This window comes from Lissotriton vulgaris, chromosome 11 (genome assembly GCF_964263255.1).
Source record: "Lissotriton vulgaris chromosome 11, aLisVul1.2, whole genome shotgun sequence".
In the NCBI taxonomy this organism is placed as follows: domain Eukaryota; kingdom Metazoa; phylum Chordata; class Amphibia; order Caudata; family Salamandridae; genus Lissotriton; species Lissotriton vulgaris.
In genome coordinates this window covers 521,987,864-522,000,345 of record NC_141699.1, presented here as the reverse complement: position 1 = coordinate 522,000,345, position 12,482 = coordinate 521,987,864, and the positions used below count along the sequence as shown (strand labels likewise).

Here is a 12,482-nt window from a genome sequence, read left to right as displayed (position 1 = left end):
ATGTAATTATTGCAAACAGCCAGGTCATTATATAAACGATTGTGCAGTTCTGAAACACAATATCGCCACGGGTAAGACTAAAGAGAGACCGCGTCCTCCTAGACAAGATCAGACCTCACAACAAGTACCCCAGAATATACAACATATTGCACCCATGCCAGCATCTACACAGACCGTAGCGATACCCCAACAACAACCCGTTACTGCAACACAAACCACGACACAGCAAATGTATCAGTATGCACAGAACGATTACCCTGATTACCAACGATACACATGAAACAGCCTAGAGAGTGAATTCCGCTTGCCCCTTATAGAAGTTCCTGTAGATCAGAATGGTCCTTATGTACATAGTCAAGTATTAGGGAAAGACAGAAAGTTTCTCATTGACACAGGGGCAAGCAGAACCACGATAAGCCACAATGAAGTACCAGGGGCACCCCTCTCAGGCTCACAGAACGTGTCCCTTGGGTTTTCAGGAAAACCCATTATTAATGAAGTATCACAACCCCTCCCTCTTGCAGTAGGTCCTCTGACACGGACTACGGATTTATTGCTCACGAAGTCATGTCCAGAAAATCTATTAGGCATAAAAACACTGAAAGCTCTAGGAGCCATTATTTGTTGTTCTCCGGAAGGAGTACGATTGTTTTTGCGAGATTTCAAAGGCCATTATGTATCGAGAGATATGGATCCCCGGCTACAGAACGTCCCCGCACACTTGTGGGCACAGGGCCCCACTGATGTAGGTTGCATGCACATTACCCCATATCGAGTCACACTCAAGGCAGGAGTGGTATTACCACGAATCCGACAATACAAGCTGCCCCCAGATGCTGTAGTGGCTTTACTGAGAATAATTGACGAGCTCATTGCACAAGGAGTGGTTGTAGAAACCGACTCCAATGTGTGTAATTCTCCTATCATTCCTGTTCTTAAACGTACTGACCCAAATGCTCCACCTGTTTATCGATTAATTATTGATCTGCGCGAATTGAATAAATGTATCGTACCGCAGTACCCTGTGGTCCCAGATATCTCTTCATTGCTGACTGCTATTGATTCAGAAGCGACGTTCTTTACTGTAATAGACCTCAAGAACGCCTTCTTCAGTGTCCCTATTGATCCGGAGAGCCAATATCTGTTCGGATTCAGTTTAAATGGACGATCTTTCAAATTTGCCCGTGCACCTCAAGGATTCACAGAAAGCCCCAGCATCTATAGTCAAGCATTGAAAAAACAACTTGATTGTATCCACATGCCAGTTCACACTGCTCTGCTTCAATATGTCGATGATCTGCTGATCACCGCTCGAAGCGAGCCCGAATGTGAGAGTGCATCACTGATTGTTTTGAACTTCCTGGCTGACAAGGGGCACAAGGTGTCTCCTTCGAAGCTGCAATTCTGTGTTCAGCAAGTTGTGTACCTGGGTCACTTGCTGTCCAAAGTGGGGAGACAGCTCACACCTGATCGCATTCAGTTAATTGCAAACATGTCACCACCAAGAACGCAAAAGGAAGTGCGGGCTTTCATAGGCCTTACCTCATACTGCAGACAATGGATTCCCCAATATGCATTTCTAGCAAAGCCACTCATTCAGTTAACAACACAAGAGGCAGCGACTTCGTCTGTCCTCCCTTGGACTCAGGAACATACACAAGCTTTTGAAGACTTAAAGAAAGCCTTATGTCAAGCACCTGTCTTAGCAACACCATGTTACAATAAGCCTTTTACACTTTTTGTCACAGAACGTGAGGGTACTGCCTTGTCAGTCCTCACTCAGGAACAAGCAGGTTCACACAAGCCTTGTGCTTACTTTTCTAGCACATTAGACCCAGTCGCACAAGCCCTTCCAGCATGTTTGAAATCAGTTGCAGCAACAGCTTTAGCAATCAGACAGAGTGATTCTATTGTGTTAGGGCATCCATTGACAGTACAGGTTCCACATTCTGTGGAAGTTCTTTTAAATCGAACTCAGACCCAACACCTGACTATAGCAAGATTGACAGGTTACGAACTGACATTGTTTCAACCACACATCGAAATCAGACGCTGCAGCACATTAAATCCTGCCACGTTATTGCCAGTGAACGGAGTAGATCCATTGGCACATGATTGTATTGAAGTTATTACTATCACAACAAAACCCAGACAAGACTTGACAGATGTTCCGTTACCGGATCCAGACCTGACACTTTATGTGGATGGTTCATGTATGAGAACAAAGACAGGTGAATTAGTGGCAGCCTCTGCTGTCACGACAGATACTGAAGTTATTGAAACCAATTGTATTGACACTTTGTCAGCCCAAGCCGCAGAGCTTATTGCTCTGACACAAGCATGTATTCAAGCCAGAAATAAGAAAGTCAACATATATACTGATTCACGTTATGCCTTCGGAGTCGTTCACGACTTTGGAGTCCTTTGGCGAGAGAGAGGTTACTTAACTTCTCACGGTGCCAACATCCAGCATGGTCCCCTCATTCAAGCTCTGTTAGATGCAATACATCTACCTACTGCAATCTCTATCATGAAATGTAAGGCACATACCAAGGTTACTGATGTCATTTCCCAGGGTAACGACCTGGCAGACCGAACAGCAAAGCAAACTGCTCAGAATCGAACTCATGTAACTGACCAGACACAAATAGCGGTACCACCACACTGCATGTCAGTTAGGGATCCCGCACATGATGTAATTGACATACAATCACATGCAACACCAGATGAAATTAAGGAATGGACTAAACTAGGAGGGGTCCAAACAGACCAGGGATGGATGACGAAGGGAAGATCTACATGGTTTCTCCCTGATTCTATGGTACAAGTCATCATTAACACAATACATAGTCCCGCACATCTCGGAGAGAAGGCAATGCTAGACAGTATTCAACACATATGGTCCAATAAAAACTTACGGGCAGCAGCCAAACAGAAAGTGCGTACTTGCATGATTTGTGGTCAGTTCAATCCAGGTAAAAGCATCCCCGTAGAGCAAGGTGGATTTCAGCCTCCCGACCACCCTTTTGAAGTCCTCCAGATGGATTATATCCAGATGGAACGGTGTCGAGGATTCAAGTATGTCCTCGTAGTCGTGTGTGCTCTTTCCCGATGGATAGAGGCTTACCCAGTTCCCGATTACACTGCTCCGACCACTGCCAAACAGTTGGTTCGTGAATACTTCCCGCGGTATGGTTTGCCCCGTATCGTGTACTCAGATAATGGTCAGCCATTCTCATCCGAACTTGTGAAACATATTACACTTCTGTTAGGTTATCAGTGGAAGTTCCATTGTGTCCGGCATCCCGAGGCAGCAGGTCTCGTGGAGCGTCATAATCAAACACTGAAAATCCGACTTTCCAAGATCTGTAGAGATAAAGGTATAGACTGGATAGTTGCCCTGCCGGTCGCCCTCTTCTATATGAGGATGGTGGCCCATTCCCGTTCTGGGCTATCCCCGTATGAAGTGGTCTTTGGTAGGCCACCGAATATGTGGGGGACGCCTATTCCACGTAAAATAACTGATGTTGATTGTCTTATGCTGACAGATTACCTTGCCTCCTTGATGTCTGCACTACAATCTTGTCGTTCACAGGTAGCTGCAGCTTTTCCCGACAACACCGAGACGAAGCCCCATGAGGTGGTTCCTGGCGATTACGTTTACGTCAGGAATTTTGATCGGAAGAGCCCACTGGAGCCCCGCTGGCAATCGCCGAAGTTGGTTCTGCTCACGACGAGGACAGCTGTTAAGATAGAGGGCAGGAAGGGATGGCTGCATTCCAGTCATATTAAAAAATTCTTTGGACTTCCTTCGGACTTGGACACTAAGCCCTGCCCTCCTCCACAAACTGATACGAAACTCCCTTTGGTTGAGAAAACTGCTTCAGAAAATTACAGACAAAAGTTACGATCTAGCAAGTCAGACAGTTTAATTGTTTAAGTCCTCCCCTAGGTGAATCGGTTAAATTAGTTTCTGACATGTATCCCCTAGATCGAGATAGAGAGACAGATAGACAAAGACAACATAAGAAAAAGGCGTATTGCAAATCACTTCGTAGTCGCTGTATAGTGACACTACTTGTTATGTTTTTCCTATGTTTGCTGGTTATCACTGCCAGTATTCTTCTACATATCTATTATCCTATATTCAAGCGTGCACAATCTGCTTATAATGCTACTGCTGAACATTCTTTTAGTGAATTACCCCCACACGAGTTATCCTATAGGCTTGCGCTGCGCAACAACACTTTCATTAGTATGTTACATCACTCCCATCAGGTTACCAATGCTACAAACTGTTGGATATGTGGTCGACTCCCTCCCTACCAAGAAAACAAGGGAGTTCTTCCCCTTTTTCCGTACCCGTTCACTCACAATGGCACATGTGGCGCATGGTTTAAAATGCTCAATGCCCTAGTTTCTGATGCTGCTATTTACGAAGGTAACTGGGTTTGGGGAAACCTGAACTCAGCCTTGCTTAAAGTATGTTACCCTGACAAGGAGGGACTCCCCGTTGGTACTGGAACCGATCTAGAAAATGAAGTATATGGATTAGATAATTACACAGTTACATTCATGATCTTATCTGTCGAATCCGAAGCTGCTCCTGTTCTACCTGCTATGGCAGTTTTGCCAGTTACTGGTGAACTATGTGTTCGCAAGAATGGTTCTGTACACGTAGGTCATAGTAAATGTACTACTGTAGTCGAATTCAGTGATCATGGTAGATCCACGTTTAGGGCTATCATAGAAACACTAACCTGATTAAGCATCGTTATCAACGAGATCTCCCACTTGTCGATTATACTGAAACCACATGGGAACAATATACAGATTTCAATAAAGGTTTTTTTCCCTACTTAGGTACTGTTTCCAATAGTAAGCTAATCCGTAGATTAACCAGAACCCTCGAAGCAGTGGTGCTTGAGACCACTTCAGCCTTAGGTAACTTAACGGAGGAGCAGTCCGCTATGCGGGTTGTTGTTCTTCAAAATCGTCTTGTTATTGACGTCATCTTGGCAGATAGGGGTGGAGCTTGTAAGGTCATCGGGTCAAGCTGCTGTATTTTCATCCCTAATAACGCGCCAACCGTGTACAAAGCTATTACTCGTCTCCATAAAATTGCAAGTTTAATTCATCAGACTCCAGGCACCTGGACTTGGTCCGGTTGGTTCTGGACAACGCTATCGGCCTGGGGGTGGAAGATCCTATCCCTCCTAGGTATTGGCTTTCTCGTAGTACTCAGTTGTTGCCTGTGTCTCCAATGTGGACCGGCGATTTGCGGCCTGTGTGCCACTTCATGTATTCCACGTCCAAGTTCCCACTCAAAACACGAGAAGCAAGAAGAGCAATTGATGTTAAGTGAACAGATTGATCAATTGATGAGAATTGATGTATCATGAAGGGTCCGTGGGGAACAAGGAGGGAATGAGGAAATATAATTTTTGATCGAGTAGTGTTCCCCAGCGAGTACCCCACCGTCTCCATGTACTAGCTTGCAGTGCATGTGATTTCCCTCCTGTGTCTGCTACGAAGACGCAAATACATTTGCGTCCATCTTTAACATGTCCTCTTTCAGATCCGCCATGAACGGAATGTATATTCAGTTCCTATGTATGCTGTGCCACCGTCTTTTTGTGGTACACTTTTCACGTTTTTCAGCTCTGGCGAAGTAGGCCCAGATCATGCCATCGAGCTTTTCGAGCCTTTCTCCTGCTTCCTGACTCCGAGGGCCTCAGCCCAAGCTACCTCTGTGCCAGTGGCCCCCACCTTACTCCTTGCGCGGCTCCGGCGCATAGCCTAACCTCTGCCTGCCAAGACTGTATTCAACCTTCGAATTATCTGCTCCACTCCTCGAAAACACATTCCTGTCTCGTAGCTCAAGTAAACATCCTTCCAGCTGCAGGAGCAGAGGGCTCGGTTCTTCTGTCTCCGTGCAAGTAATTCATAGACTCCGTTGCCATGGTAGGCCCATGCCCCCTCACCCCGCATGCCGACACGTAGTTGCATATACACGCAGACAGTATAGAGTAGTCTCCGCCCGAGAGACCTTTTCCCTTCCAGATACTACAGTTCCTTAAACATATGATATCAGACATGATTTGGGATTAGGTTGATCTGACATCTCAGACTTATGTCTACACTTGTAGTGCTAAGTGTCAAGTCCCCTTCACCCTCCAGTAACACGTCAGATTCACGTCAATCTGCTGCGCGCGCATCTCTGCCATGAATTTCTGCTGACATTGCAAGATTCTCTTATGTATCCACCCATTTTGTGTCCTCGTGATTAATGACGTTTCTAGTACACGCCTTCATGCACGCCCATTGTACCGCCTTTTTGATGACGTTTCCATGTTTTATCTCTTCTTTTCCAGTTGTTACGCCTACTACATGCTCATACATTGTAATGCATTGACTATATATATGTACTTCTGTAAACAATATGTTGTCTGTCTGCCCTTCCTGAACCTGTGTGGTGATGGAATGGTTATGCCACCTTGGCTCGAGCCAATAACCCAATTCCTTTTACAGGAATAAAACCCTTTTGAGTTAACCTCAATATCCCGGATTTTGCCTCTTATTTTACTGAGTTATTCTTATTGATTATTGATAACAAATTAAGTATAGGTAATCGATTTTACCACAGTACGCCCTGCATGTGGACCCGTGACGGGGGTCGGCCTCGATTCCTGGGCGTTGGCCCCATTGTCTGTAACGGGTGGCCATTTTGAAGAACTCGGAGCAGCCGCCCGGCCTCGAACGGGGCCTCTGGACTGCAGTGCTCCCTTACCAGCGACTGAGGGACCGGCCAGCTTCTGCTGATCAATTGCCCCGGCCTGTGGCGCCTACTCGCCGAGTAATGGACGTCGGCGATTCCCACCTCTCCAAGATGTCGAATGCCAGGGGGCAGAGGAGAGGCGATTGGACTTTGCCAGACATGTTGGGACGCGGTGCCCTGCGCAACGGCGGGGCCCCGCCTGCCCCGAGCCCCCCCTGCCAACTCCAGGGGTGCTGAAGGCGGAGAGCCCCCAGTGACCCGGTCGTTCCTGGAGTCCCTGTTCAGCTCCTTGAGGGAGGATTTTCAGACTTTGAAGCAGGAGGTGGCCGGAGAGGTCTGAGAAGTCCGAAGAGAAGTGGACTCCCTGGGGGAGCGAGTTAACACTGTGGAGGCGGCTGGTCATTCTAGGGACGAGGAGATCACCCACTTGCAGCAAGAAGTCCTACGGCTGCGGGAACAACAAATCGAGTTACAGGCCCACGCCGAGGACCTTGAAAACCGGTCCAGGCGGAACAATATCAGGGTCCGGGGTGTTCCGTCCAACGAAGAGGGTGAGGAAGTGGCCGCCTACCTGGGAGCCCTATTCCGCGAAATCCTGGGAGAGTCTGAGGATTTCCAAGTACGTATCGACAGGGCGCACAGGGTTGGCCGTCCTCGCAGGGCCTCGGCGCCCCCCCCGGACATATTGGCCTTCTTGCCGGACTTCCCCTTGAAGGAGCGGATTCTCCGCGAGGCGCGGAGGCAGCAGCCTTTCCGCTTCAGAGATCTCCCGGTGGCTCTATATCAGGACTTATCCACGATCATGTTGCAGAAGAGGAAAACATTTAAGATTGCCACGGACTTCCTTAGGGAGCACGAAACGCAGTATTCGTGGGGGCACCCCTTCCGATTGATTTTCCGGTGGAATGGAACATTGCACCAGCTTCGGTCCCTCCAGGATGTCTGCGGAGTATTGGGGATCACGGCTTCGGACACGGACACCCCGGCGCCTCGCCGCAGACGAAGCACTCGAGACGGCTGGCAACAGATCGGAGAGAGGCGAACCCCGCCGCCTGTGAGGCCTGACTCGCCCACGATTCAAGCGGACATGTCGAGCGCCATCCAGGTGGCCTCCAGGGTGACGACGAACGGCGATGTGGCCATGACGGCCTGAACTTACTCCCGGAGGAGTCTACATTAGCTTTTCATCATTGCAGGTGCGGGGGTTCTAGGTAAGCATGGGCGGAAAATCCGTTTCGCTCGCGGATTTTGCGGATTTTCGGTAAATTCGCAATCCGCGAGATTTGCGAATCTCCCGCAAAATCCGCAAATCCGCGAGCAGCGGATTTTGCTCGCACTGCTCGCACTGTTCGCGTGAGTTCGCGGCTTCCCAGTACAACTTCGCGCCCCGCGAATAAGTGCAAAATTGCAGAAATACGATCTTAGCAAAACTGAAACTACTTACCAGGTTCAAAAGTTCAGGCTCATCATTAGTAGCCATTTCCTGTAGTGCTTCCTGAGGGGCCCCTCCAGAGTTCAGTTGCCAGTTGCAACTATTATGTGACCCTGCTCTGAACCTCAGAATAGTTACACATATGCCACAAAGGTCCTGAATTACAGCTAAGGGAGACAAGCAGGAGCCAGGCTGGAGGTTCAAATCCATTAATCAGCCCCTAATTCATTATTGTCAGTTGGGGCAGGGTAGGTGTTGTAACTAATTTTGCAACAATGAAAGCACTTAGCAAGTTCAAAAGATCACTAATCAGGAAGCACTAAGGAAGCAGGTGCCAGCTAAAAAAATATTCTGTGACACATTAATCAGCCCCAAATTAATTCAGGTCACTTGAGGCAGGGAAGGTGTGCTTGCGTTGCTACAATAATGTACACTGACTGGACAACCAGAGGGTGCTGTGATTAAACAGAGGGTGGCATGGGTGGGCCAGAGGGTGGCATGAGTAGTCAGAGAGTGGCAGTGGTGACAGAGAGTGGCAGTGATGAAGAAGAGTGTCCCAAACAGGCTGGACACGTAGAAACAACAAGTTCGCGAAACTTGCGACCCGACAGGTAAGTTCGCAATTTGCGACATTGTACAAAACCCTCGCGAACTTGCAGAAACCCGCGCAAACACACAACAAAAAATCCGCAAATTCGCGGATTTTGCGGATTGCGAGTTCGCAAATCCGCAAAATTCGCGAACGCGAGATTCGCAAACTTCGCCCATGCTTAGTTCTAGGGGTAGGGGGAGGCGGGGGTGCTGGTGGTGGTGGCTGGACGCCCACTTGATCGACTTTCCACGGCCTTGTCCGATAAGGACCGGACAAGGACAATGACGCTTTGTGATGAATGGCTTGGGGAGCGGGGGGGAGGAGGGGGAGTTGGTAGGGGAAGTTTCGAGTTTGGGGGTTTGCTGGGGGGGGTTGGGGGGAGTGTGGGGCTGGGTGTGCGGGGTTCTGGGGGGAGGTGGGGTCCATACAGTTGGGGTGTTTTGGGGTTCGGGGACTGTACTGTGCTGTTGGGAGGTTTGCTTTTGCTGTGCGATGATGCTTCTTGCTGTGGCCTATGAGTTTTGCCTGGTGGGTCTTGCCCGCCTTCATGTGCCTTTCTGGTGTTCCCGTCCGTGATGGCCCTTAAAGTTGTTACTCTGAATGTGAAGGGGCTGAATAATCCGGTTAAACGGCGGGCTGTCCTGTCCCTGTTAGAGAACTCCCAGGCCGACATCGGACTGTTCCAGAATGCGCACCCCTAAGTTCCCCACGCAACTCTTTTCTTCCAGTGCCTCTAAAACAGCAGGTGTGGCGCTTCTGTTATCTAGAGGGTTCAAGGGGGAGGTTTTGCAGAAGGGGAGACTCCTGGCATATAGGATCAAGGTGGGGGGCTTGGTGTTTACTGTAGGCTCCATATACGGCCCCAATGACCGTCAGGACCAATTTCTGCACAGGGCGCTGGAAGACGTGGCATCCACTCCTGACAGGCACATTGTACTGGGGGGACTTGAATGTGGTTTTTGATGTGACTCTGGACAGGTCTGTGCAGCGGCGCCACCAGTTGGGGGAGCTTTTGGGCTCGGTTCGTACCCGACTGGAGGAGCTTGATATGCACGACATGTGGCGCCGCCTCCACCCCGCGACTCGCGCATACTCCTATTTCTCCCACGCCCACAAGTCCTGAGCGAGGCTGGATCATCTTCTAGTGACGGGCCCGATGTTCGAACTGGCCTCGAATGCCGACATGGGGGTCCTCTCTCTCTCCGACCATGCACCGGTGGAGGGCACTTTCCGTCTACCTCCAGTGGCTCGCCCGAGGGGGGTCTGGCGTCTTAGGGATACGTTACTGCACAGGCGATCGATGGTGCAACAGATCCGTGCGGCTATAGCGGACTTTCAATGTGTAAACGACAACGGCGACACTACCCGCGCGACGCAATGGGCTGCCCTGAAAGCTGTGCTCCGTGGCGAATTTATCGCTATCTCCTCGGCGGAGAACAAAGATCGCCAGCTTAAAAGAGACGAGCTTACTCAACAGGTGCGGGAGCTGGAACAGGTACATCACAGAACGGGTGCCCCCCGAGTCTGGAGGCAATTGAAGGCCGCCAGGAAACTCCTGTCCGCTCTTGACACAGACAGAGCGGAGTACGCGGTGCTTCGCCTGAAGCACAAGTATTACACCGGTGGGGACAGGTGCGGCCGGCTCCTGGCGCACAAGCTCAGGGTGCAACACCAACAGCACCGGGTGAAGGAGTTAGTTACCCCTACCGGGGGGTCAGTCACGGAGGACGGGCAGATCGCGGAAGTTTTCGGCAACTACTACGCTGACCTCTACGCTGGCGAGGCCCCTTCCGCATGGGCTGAAACGGACTATCTAGACTCGGTGTCGCTCCCGTCGCTGACGCCGGATCAGGCCCAATATCTGGAGCGGGAGATCCGGATTGAGGAGGTGGTTACGGCGATCTCCCAGCTCAAGACTGGTAAGGCCCCTGGACCAGATGGTTTTATCCCTCTCTTCTACAAGACCTTCTGCCAGGAGCTCGCGCCTATTTTGACGCGTCTTTTTAATACATTCTCGGAGCCGGGTGCCATTCCCCCTGAATTTCTTCAGGCTACGGTCTCTGTGATCCCGAAACCGGGCAAGGATCGGACTGCTTGCGGGTCCTACCGCCCAATCTCACTTTTGAACACTGACCTGAAGGTTTTCACTAGCATTCTGGCGGCACGTCTGGCGCTTCATCTCCCGGGCATGGTCGACTCGGATCAGGCCGGCTTTGTACCAGGCAGGCAGACTGTGGACAACACGAAGAGAGTGACTCATATCCTTGAGAAGGCCTCGAGGATTCCCGGGGAACGCATGCTCCTCTCCATTGACGCGGAAAAAGGCGTTTGACAGGGTGCACTGGCCTTATTTGGAGAAGGTCCTGGGCAAGTTTGGGGTCGGCGAGAAGGTCCGGCACCTGGTTTTCAATTCCTACTGTTTCCCAGCTGCGGTAGTCCGGGTGAACGGGGGCAGCTCTCGACACTTTCCAATAGAGCGTGGTACAAGACAGGGATGCCCACTGTCCCCTCTGCTCTTCGCTCTCTATATGGAGCCGTTCGCTCAAAGGGTCAGCCAGAACCCCGACATCATAGGAGTCCGGATGGGAGAGTTCCATCATGCTCTCAGCCTCTATGCGGACGATGTAATACTGACACTCGACGACCCACGGAGGTCCCTGCCTGCATGTATCGTGGAACTGGACCTCTTTGCTACGGTGGCGGGCTTCAAGGTGAACCTTGGGAAGTCTGCGGCCCTTGATATCTCGCTGACTAGCGCCACCAGAGCTGACCTGCAGAGGCTTTTCCCCTTGAGCTGGTCTGGGGACCGGATTCCGTATTTGGGGATCCTTTTGGCACCCTCTCTCCCCGCGATGGTCACAGCCAATTACACAGCTTTGAGTGCAAAGATCAAGGAGGAATTGGCCCGCTGGGACAGGGGCATGTTGTCACTGTTGGGCAGGGTGGCCGCAGTGAAGATGACCCTCCTACCACAGGTCCTGTACCTGTTCAGGGCGCTCCCGCTACAGCCCCCCAAAGGATGGCTCACGGAGACTCAGTCGGCCATCGCACGTTTTGTGTGGCAGGGCCGTAGGCCTAGGATCAAACGGACCATAGCTACACTGGCGCCGGAGTCTGGTGGACTTGGGATACCGGACCTGCAGAAGTATTTTCAGGCCGCCCAACTGCGCTACTTGGTGGAGTGGAGCCGGTGGGAATCGGACAAACACTGGCTGTTTCAGGACCAGGCGGTAGCAGGCATAACGCTACAAGAGGTGCCTTTCCTGAGGAGGGCCCATCGGCCCCCTAACCTTTATGTCTCCTTTGTGACGCGGGTCCCGCTTCGTGTGTGGGACTCTGTGGCTACCAAGCACGAACTCACTACCTTTCCCTCTCCCTTCATGCCACTGATTGGTAACCCGGACTTTGGCCCGGGTATGGAGCCTGGAGCCTATGATCACCGGCGGGCGGCCCGATGTTTCACTTTATATCATCTATATGGCCCAGAGGGTGTGGTTCCCTTCCAGGACTTGCGTCGGGATTATGGCCTCCCCGAGACGCAACGCATGCGGTATATGCAGGCACGTCACTTGGCCCTACAGCCTCAGGTGCGCGCGACGGCGGACCGGACGATCACGGCGTATGAGCGCTGGCTAGTGACTCGCTCGTCAGACGCCAAGCTCATCTCTGACTTGTATAAG

General features: G+C 50.8%; 1 protein-coding gene across 1 annotated transcript in view; it reads right to left on the bottom strand.

Annotated features, from left to right (window-relative positions):
- Nucleotides 1–12,482, bottom strand: part of LOC147683099 (zinc metalloproteinase-disintegrin-like VLAIP-B) — a 4,305,256-nt gene that overhangs the window by 2,096,757 nt on the left and 2,196,017 nt on the right. The window lies entirely within an intron of this gene.